Genomic DNA, 9,099 nt, shown 5'->3' with positions numbered 1-9,099 from the left:
ACAAAGTGGTGATAGAAAAGCTTTTTTAGATGGCGTTTTTAAAATTTAAGAACGAAGAAAGACTATAGAAAAGTTTCATTAGATCGCATTTTAAAAGTTTAAGAACAAAAAGCGGCGATAGAAAAGCTTTTTTAGAACGCATTTTAAAAGTTTAAGGTTACTGAAAAGGTAACAATTTTTTTAGGTTTTTTGCACAAAATTCATGACATATAGAAAATAAAATTCTCTTTCGAATGACATATTTTATATTTCATGAAAATATTTGGAACATTCCTTTTTTCTGGAAAATTCTATTTCAGAGGCGTTATATCCTTCCCACCTTTGAGAAAATATGTGCAAAATGAGTTGAGCATATATTTTACAAACATTATGCATGATATCCATATCCATATATGAAATGTTGTCATATAAAAAATCATTAAAAAAATCAAAGTTAAGGAGTATGCATATGAGCTGTCTCTTGTAACCTTGACTTCTGTCTATTAATAATTATAAATGCGTGCACGCATATTCAGCATAAAGAAAAAGTTCGCACTTCTATCATCTTTCTGCATACTCAGTTCACACATTTTTGCCTACGAAAATCAAAACAAATATCTTGTTAGTAAATTTTCGCATACATGCCTTTACGCTTGTGGTCTCTTCTTCAGAAAGCTTCCTATTGGCTTATTGAAATTTTCGGTAATGGAAAGCTGAATAAATTTTTTTGTATAAATTACTGATTAGCAAATTATGACGACAGAAAGAAAAAAATATGCATTTTTTTGAATAATTATATATAATTACAAATAATTTCATAACAACGTTATGAGAAAAAAAAACCAGGAACCTTTTTGAATTTAATTTGTGCTGAATATTATGGTGCAAAAACGAGAAGTCTGCTACCACACATTCAGAAAAAGAAGCCATTTTAAAACGTATGGTGAAAAAAAAATGGTGTGTGTTTATTTCATTATATTTTCCTTTTGGAAAATTGACATCTCATGAAAATAACACCGTCAAACAAGTCCTTAATCAAGCATTCAGAAACAAAAAAACATAAAAAAAATATAAAAGTATTGATAAATTATAAGGGTTTTCTAAGACTACTAATCAAGTGAGTTTTTTCCTTTACAGTAACCTTAAGAACAAAGAACAGCAATAGAAAAGCTTTTTTCAATTGCATTTCAAAAGTTTAAGAATGAAAGCGGTGATAGAAACACTTTTTTAGATCGTGTTTAAAAAAATTTAAGAATGAAGAACGGCAATGAAGTTTTTTTAGATCTTTTTGGATCGAATTGCTAAAACAAAATGTTCTTACAATGATCTGTCCAGAACGTCAAAAGTTAGATTTTCAGATTTTTTTTTTTTTCGGTATTGAAATTTAATTTGTTTTCGATATCTTATTGTGAAGGGAAAAGTCCTGAAAGTAGGGTTTTTCCGTTTGTGCTGTTAAACATTGCTTTTTATAAGAAGAACTTTTAAAAGTTTTGCATGTTAAAACATATGCTTCGATGATAAAAAAATATTACTAAAAGTTTTAAAAAGTAGCATCATTATATAGTTTTTTTAAATATAAAGTGTTATGTTCGTTCATTTTTCTAACATCTTTAACACATGTAAACAATAACATGCATGTTACATGTGACACCAAAAGGATTCATCAAATTTTATTGTTATGATTTGCGCACAAAGATAACAATAGAAAGCAATTAAGTTTGTGTGCAAACAAAAGATATGTGAATGTTCTTTATGTAGACATGAGATCGCTACATGTCATAAAACTCGCGTACATGTAAAGTTACATGCAGGCAGTTAATGTATATAACATAAATATTGCAGTATATTGCTATAATATATAGATATGGTGTGCAAACAACCTGCAATATAATTGGTAAAAAATAGGGACGTGAATATTTGCAATATTCTACATTTTTTGATTAAAGGGAAACTCCAGTAAAAATCATTTTTTTCTTTCGTTTTATACGTACTCAGAAAAGCATAAGAAATCAAAAAAAACTTACTTCACTTGTTTTCCTTATTTAAAATTGTTGTACTAGCCTTCGCATATTCAATTTTTTCTCATAAAAAACAGACAGGCACGATTTCATTTAGGACTGGACCCGATTATAAATAATGACATCACATTGTGCATAAAGTTTAAGCAAGCGCAGAGAACGTTCATGTTAAGACCTATGGCTTACATTAAATGGCTTTTTGTATGTAATTCATGTTTAAATCTTTACAAAATGGTTAGGTGCTTTGCGTTTCGATGTACCAATCGACCAGAGAAGTGTAAAGAAGTAAGTTTTCACAGAATCCTGTCTGTGAAAAAGAAAGAACTCAAACAAAAATGGCTAAACAAAATACGTCGTGCAGGTGATCAAGCAAGCACCAAGGGATCAAAGTTTTTATATCTGGTTGGCACACTTCACAGATAGTTCTTTTAAAAGAGATCTCCAGGAAATAAACTTCCATATTAAAATATTGTCACTTTGTAAAAATGCCATTTTAGCTGGTGAACGCGATAAAGTTTCTCATTTCTTCTTTATTTGTACTTCAACCACAGGACACAACCAAATAACGTTTTGTTTATACATTTTTATATTAAATAAAAGAACATTATACAAATTTCCAATACAATCACAGACAAAAAAGTTTTCTAGTTATACATGTATCAGTTGTAGCGCTCCAGTTTCTATTCTTTGTTTTTCAAAAAGAAGCTTTTTGATGGCAGGACATGCCAAATATTTTCAGGGGGTAAATGTACCCATTTTCTTCAATCTTTGTTACTGTTTAAGGCTGCTTGTAATGCTGATAATGCAGTTTCTAAAAAAGCTTTGTCAAAACAACCACTTATAAATCAGTAGCTTTTGCAACGCATTTATGACCTACCATAATCATAAGAATGATTTTTATTTATACAATACTAATACCCCCGTTGTACCAACTCATCCCGGCCTAAACATTGTTCAATCTTTCGATCACACATTTCAATGGTCCTGCATCACGGAGAAGATTTCAACATTACATAAAATTTGTTTGCATTTGTGCGCAAAAAAGCGCGTGCAGAGGAAAAATATTGCTGAACTGTGAAGTAAAAATAAATTGGCTTGTAAAGTAAGAAAGATTTTTTACTGAAGCAAATGATAAAGTTCTTTGACGAAAAGAATGTTAAAAAAAGCGATTAAATATATTTTTTATTTCTTTCAAAAAGAAAATATTTTGCAAAGAACGTTGCTTTGAGTCAGTAAAAAACAGCTCATCACTTTACATCATTATTAATTTCTCCCTTGTGAGACACAACAGGTTCAAAGTCGTGTAGCTGTAGCTTTGTAAAGTCTTTTTCTTGAAGAGAATTATCTGATTCTATGTTTTCTAAGTTACAGTACAGTCTGAATGTAATCTACCGCGTACACGCTAATATCACACCTTTGCGTGGAGGACGGCAGTTGTTTGTCTTTTGTTATAATTAAATCCCTTGAGCGTTTTGCAAGTTTATATTTGCATGTTAAAAAACAATGCGCTCGCGAAGAAATATCGGAGCAATTATATTTCTTCTAATAGCGAGATGCATTGTGTAAATGTATTGATAAGCTATTCCCTTAAGTATTAGCGTGAAGTAATTAAATAACAAAAACCTTTCGTGAAGTTTTATAATACATTGCGCGAGAATGTATTGTTGATTTAAATACTTAAAAAGGTTCCAGCGTGTTTAATCATTTGAGAAAGCATTGTTCACAACTATTAAATGCTGCTTTTGGTTTTTAAACTTTTAAAATGCGATCTAAAAAACATTTCTATCGCCGCTATTCGTTTTTAAACTTTTCAAAAGCGATCTAAAAAAACATTTCTATCGCCGCTTTTCAATTTTAAACTTTTAAAATGCGATCTAAAAAAACCTTTCTATCGCCGCTTTTCGTTTTTAAACTTTTAAAATGCAATTAAAAAAACATTTCTATCACCGCTTATCGTTTTGAAACTTTTAAAATGCGATCTAAAAAAACATTTCTATCGCCGCTCTAAAAAACATTTCTATCACCGCTTTTCGATTTTAAACTTTTAAAAAGCGATCTAAAAAAACATTTTTATTGCAGCTTTCAGTTTTTAAACTTTTAAAATGCAATCTAAAAAAACATTTCTATCGCCGCTTTTTGTTTATAAACTTTTAAAATGCGATATAAAAAAAAACATTTCTAACTTTTAAAATGCAATCTAAAAAACATTTCTATTGTCGCTTTTTGTTTATAAACTTTTGAAATGCTATTTAAAAAAACGCTTAATCACTGCAATTAAAATTTTCAAAAGAGTTCGCGCAAAATAGATTGTTAAAATTGATCTTGCAACCTATTGTGATTAAACAATCGATCACATGGGGTCATTGTTTATCAGTGAGGCAATTATTTTCTTAAAAAAACAAAAGCTATCGCAATGTTATTATACTGTGTAACTATTTATCCGAGTTTCGCGTCCGCGGTAGATTACATTCAGACTGTACTGTATAATCTTCGCCATTATTACAAGACGTCTTATTAACGAACAATGTAAAAAGTAAATAAACAAACTTTTAGAAGGTATGCTGCTGAGCTCACGGACTTTCTGCACGATGTGACGTATGCTCATTTATTCGAACATAGTCCTCTCGACTTTATGGGACCTTGCAAATTTATTTAAAATTGCAGATGTTTACAGAACCAATTAAGGTATAAATAAAGATTTTTAACGATCGTGAAAGGTTTATTCTGACATATTCATGTATTGTCATATCAAAATAACATTTTTTTTCAAATATTTTTTTTACTGGAGTGCCCCTTTAAATAAAAAAATGAGAAGAATACAACAGTTGAATGTAACTTCAACGATTCAATGTACGTTGAAAATATCAAAATTATTACTAAAAGCTAGAACCTTTAAAATTTTTTTGTATGAAACCCTGGTTATTCTGTTTAATACTGAAAGTGAAAAAAAGGTAATAGAAAAATTTGTGTTACCACTTTTGTGGATTAAATGATCTTTTAACCTGCAACATTTCCACCTCATTTTAATGACCACACTCAAAACTTTTTTAGGTGTCTCTGCTCTCTAGTGGAGGATTCGGAGTATCATATGTGGAGTGGGTAAAGGAATGACCTAAAAAACAAGGGCTTCATCAGATGCACAGGCCTTGTTTTCTTATATATACCGCTTTCTGCTTGGGTAGTTAAATTGATTCATGATAGAATGAAAGGTACCCGGCCTGGCAATGCAGATGCCAGAACCAAAAAATCAGCTAGCTATCTTAAAGTTAGCTAGCTAACTATTATTATTATTATTATTATTATTATTATTATTATTATTAATATTACTATTATTGTTGCTGTTTTAATTATCATTATCATTATTATTATGGCAGCCTAAGTAGGATGTAATTTAAGCAGCAAATCGCTTTACCTAAACTGTTGAAAGCACAATATTCCAAAATTTACACACTTAAGCCAAAATTTGCATCTTTTTTAAGTGCTGTGAAGCAAGTATATATATGTGACCACATCCAATTGTTTTAAACAAATTCAAAAATTGATGAAGGGAACACGTCTTTACGCAGAAATATGCTGTTAGAAACAACAACATTGAATCAATCCCTCAACTGCTTATTCTGATTGTATAGCTACATTTTAATACGGCTGTTTGCCGGTAAATTAAGCTATATCTCGGCTATAAATATGCTATTTTATAAACCCTTCGTTAAATAATAATCGTTTTGTCAACAAAGATAAAACATGATGGTGACCAGTTAGGTGTAGGGAATAAAAACCGTATATATTAACACTTAAAATTTAACAAAGTATAGTTATGCTGTGATTCGCCTTTTTAAGCTTTATTAGACGTTTAATTTGAGGTAGCATACTAATTAAACTGTAACAGCATATATAAAAGTTTTTTTATGACTGTAGGTAGTAGTAATTATCAAAAATATCAGCAATTTTTGTCAGCTAGCTAGAGCTATAGCTAATAGCTAGCTATAGCTCGAATTTTGTTGGAAACCATCCCTGTTTTGTTCTGTGAAATGTGGCAGAATCCCCTATCAATTCATTTTGTAGCTAGCTTAGCTAGAGTACCTAAAATCAAAGTCTTTTCTTTCTCCGTTGCAAACGTTCTTAGAAAACAGTGCAACTCTGCTACCATTTTTAATAATTTACAAAAATTATACAGAAAACGTAAACAAATTTTGATATTTGGCAGAACAGATTAAATCATATCTGCTATGGTCCCATAATTAAGCAAAATAGAAAAAGTTAGGCTATCGTTTGACACAACATACCCTACCACAACATTTCTCATCCCATACCTTTACCCATTATATTATTGCTTTACTCTGTTCAAGCCATTTTTAACTAGAAATTAAAAAAAAGGTTGCGAAGCATTTCGCAAGTTGCAAGCAAAATTAAACTATCCAATACTTTGTCCCTAGCGCTTCTTGTTTCTTTGGCGCTAACATCTTCCGAAATACATCAAAATTGAATATCATATAGAAGAACCCTAGGGACGAGGTAGGAAAATGAACGCTCTGCGGAACAATTTGTTGCTCAAAAACAGTTTTTTTTGCGAACAGACTGCGCGAAACTAACAAAAACGAATAACGCGTGTTAAAATTTTGTACCGCCTTTTCCCACAGAATGGTAAAAGTAAAGAGCGCAATACAAAATTACACTTTTAGCAGTATTCCGAAAGATATGTGATACATCGAGTTGTACAACCCGCAGAAGTTGGTCCTAACGTAACGATTTCGTAAATGACCTCACAACAAAACAGTATTTTTTTCACCTAAAAATACCGGCAGTAGAAGCCACAGAATCTGCTGGAACGAATTTCGAAAACTCACGGGAAACAATTAAAACAAAAACAAACAAATCAAAACAGTTTTTTAACTTTATCAAGATTTATTAAATAGCTTTAAATTTGGGCAGAAAAACAATAACGGATTCGCCTTCTTTTCACCACACGCATTAGAAGATTACATCACTCACTCCCATTGTACACAATCTAAAAGAAAAAGAAAACATTTTCATATAGTGAAGCTTCCAGTGCCTTTAAGGGATGGCCAAGTCAATGGAATTGAAAGCACTGTTTTTCATCTTATAAATAATTAAGGCTAATTCGGAAAAGTATAAAAGAAAAAAACTAAACAATTTGGCAACTTTACTAATTTTATACGCAAAGTTCCAACCATACCAACAGTTTCCAAATCTGACAAAATCATTTTAGAAGTGTTTATTTTTTTAGAATTTGATTGATGCAAGGCCAAGGGAAATAAATAAGTTTATTGTCCTAGACCCATTTAAAAACATATGCTTCTCATCATTCAGTTTTTTTTCAACCAACATTAATGTAATCACCCAGTGGAAATTATACTGTCTCTTGTGTGTGTTTTAGAAGCTGAGTACACAAATACACAAATATTACAAGTGCTGAACTTTGGCAATCATATTTTGCAATCAGACCCTTTTAAAAACTATGCTGAACCATGTCAATTATTAAATTCAGCACTAATAGAAAAGCACCTTGGATAGGATTCTTTGTTGGGCGAATAAAATGACTGACAAACGGTTTATCCTGAATGAAATAGTAATTTTTACACAAATAATTTAAAAAATAATGAACTTTGTTATGTGGGTTGTTCTCAAACACACGTGGGCAAAAAAACTGTGATGTAATTTCTCTTGGTCTATTATTCCTGAGAATATTCTAAAATAAGAGGGTGTCAATAAGCTGCAAACAGCCACATATATAAGGGCGAGTTCGGGCAACTTTTCCAATTAAATTAGTGATTGTCTTCCAAAACCGCCTGCACTTTCCCGAACTTGCCTGGAGCATTTTCATAATTCAATTCCTTGTAAAATACCTTGTGGACGATAGTTGGAAAAAGATGCTTTAAGAGAAAGAAGTTAATAAAAATTAAAAGTTATTTATCAAGTAAATTTTATCAAAAACCATCAAAAACAGTTCTTTTAAGAACTTTACTACCACATAGTTTACTTTATGGTCTATGCAGGTTTTTTAGGGTGAATACTTCAATTTTTTTACAAAACGCTAAACTTGCCCAAAAACGCCTGCACGTTATACGGCGTATGCAGCTTATCAGCACCCTTGTTCTAAAATTACAAGCAGTTTCGAAGATGCCCACGCCGTTTAGAGGACGTGGTGCGGCTTGGGCATCCTAGAAGTTCTGTTTAATGACAGTTTTAATGTTTTAATGTCGTTTTAAACCTTGTTCTCAGGGAGGGTGTACGGAAAACTAATTCCTATTGACAATTACATTGCTGTTGGTTTGATAGCAAAAGTGGATATTTTTTTAATTACTGTAACAGGTTACTTATATAATAAATAAAAAATGATAAAAAACGGTTGGTCAGCTCACTCTAGCGCCCAGAGCTATTTGTTTTGTCTGCGCCCTAGCTACAGGTTTTCCTATATCTGGCTATCAGTTAGGTAGTAATACAGCTTCTCCATATGTATTCTACAAATTACTTTCAATTCTTTTATACAAAACTGAGCTCTAGCTAGCTACCTTTCGTGTGATTAAGCCTTACCTTGATTTGGATAAAACCAATTAAAATTGATAATATTGTATTCTTACATCTTCTTAGAAACAATAACATAAAACACAGCTCGGCGCGTTATAATTGTACAAATTACTTCAATTTTTCTTTAGGAAAGGGTACCTTAAACAGGAGCTTTCCAATCCAACTAAAATCTCCAGAAAAAGCACAGCAACAAAAAAGCTTAAAATACACAATTAAAGTTGATTAGAAACAGGACTAGCAATAAATTTTTTCAAAAGAAGAAAACCCTTTTAATACTATTATATTTCATTAAAACACAACTATAATAGTATTAGAAGCAAAATTGCAAAGTAATTAATTAATTATTTATACCATAACTAGCTATAATAGAAAGAAATAAGGCATATTTTGGGTCTGTAAAATATACGTGTCTAAAATGCCGACTACTGTTTCTTGTTCACGGCATATTCCTCTTTGTGTGTTCAAGTTCGGCGGACGTATAATCCGGACCAAAAGACGGGGGGGGGGTCAAAATCCGGGGGTGGGGGGGTACGAGCCGTACTTATTGCATTTTTTA

General features: G+C 31.3%; 1 long non-coding RNA gene across 1 annotated transcript; it reads right to left on the bottom strand.

Moving 5' to 3' along the window:
• Nucleotides 1-6,870: 6,870 nt before the first annotated feature.
• On the bottom strand, nt 6,871-8,747 carry LOC130657510 (uncharacterized). Its single transcript, XR_008985156.1, has 2 exons — nt 8,550-8,747; nt 6,871-7,002 (listed from the first exon to the last, which is right to left on the bottom strand). It is a non-coding gene; the product is annotated as an uncharacterized LOC130657510 (long non-coding RNA).
• Between the last annotated feature and the right edge of the window lie 352 nt (nt 8,748-9,099).

The sequence above is a fragment of the Hydractinia symbiolongicarpus genome, chromosome 9 (genome assembly GCF_029227915.1).
Source record: "Hydractinia symbiolongicarpus strain clone_291-10 chromosome 9, HSymV2.1, whole genome shotgun sequence".
Classification (NCBI taxonomy): Eukaryota; Metazoa; Cnidaria; class Hydrozoa; order Anthoathecata; family Hydractiniidae; genus Hydractinia; species Hydractinia symbiolongicarpus.
The sequence above is the reverse complement of the archived record's forward strand: the minus strand, read 5'-3'. Positions and strand labels throughout refer to the sequence as shown.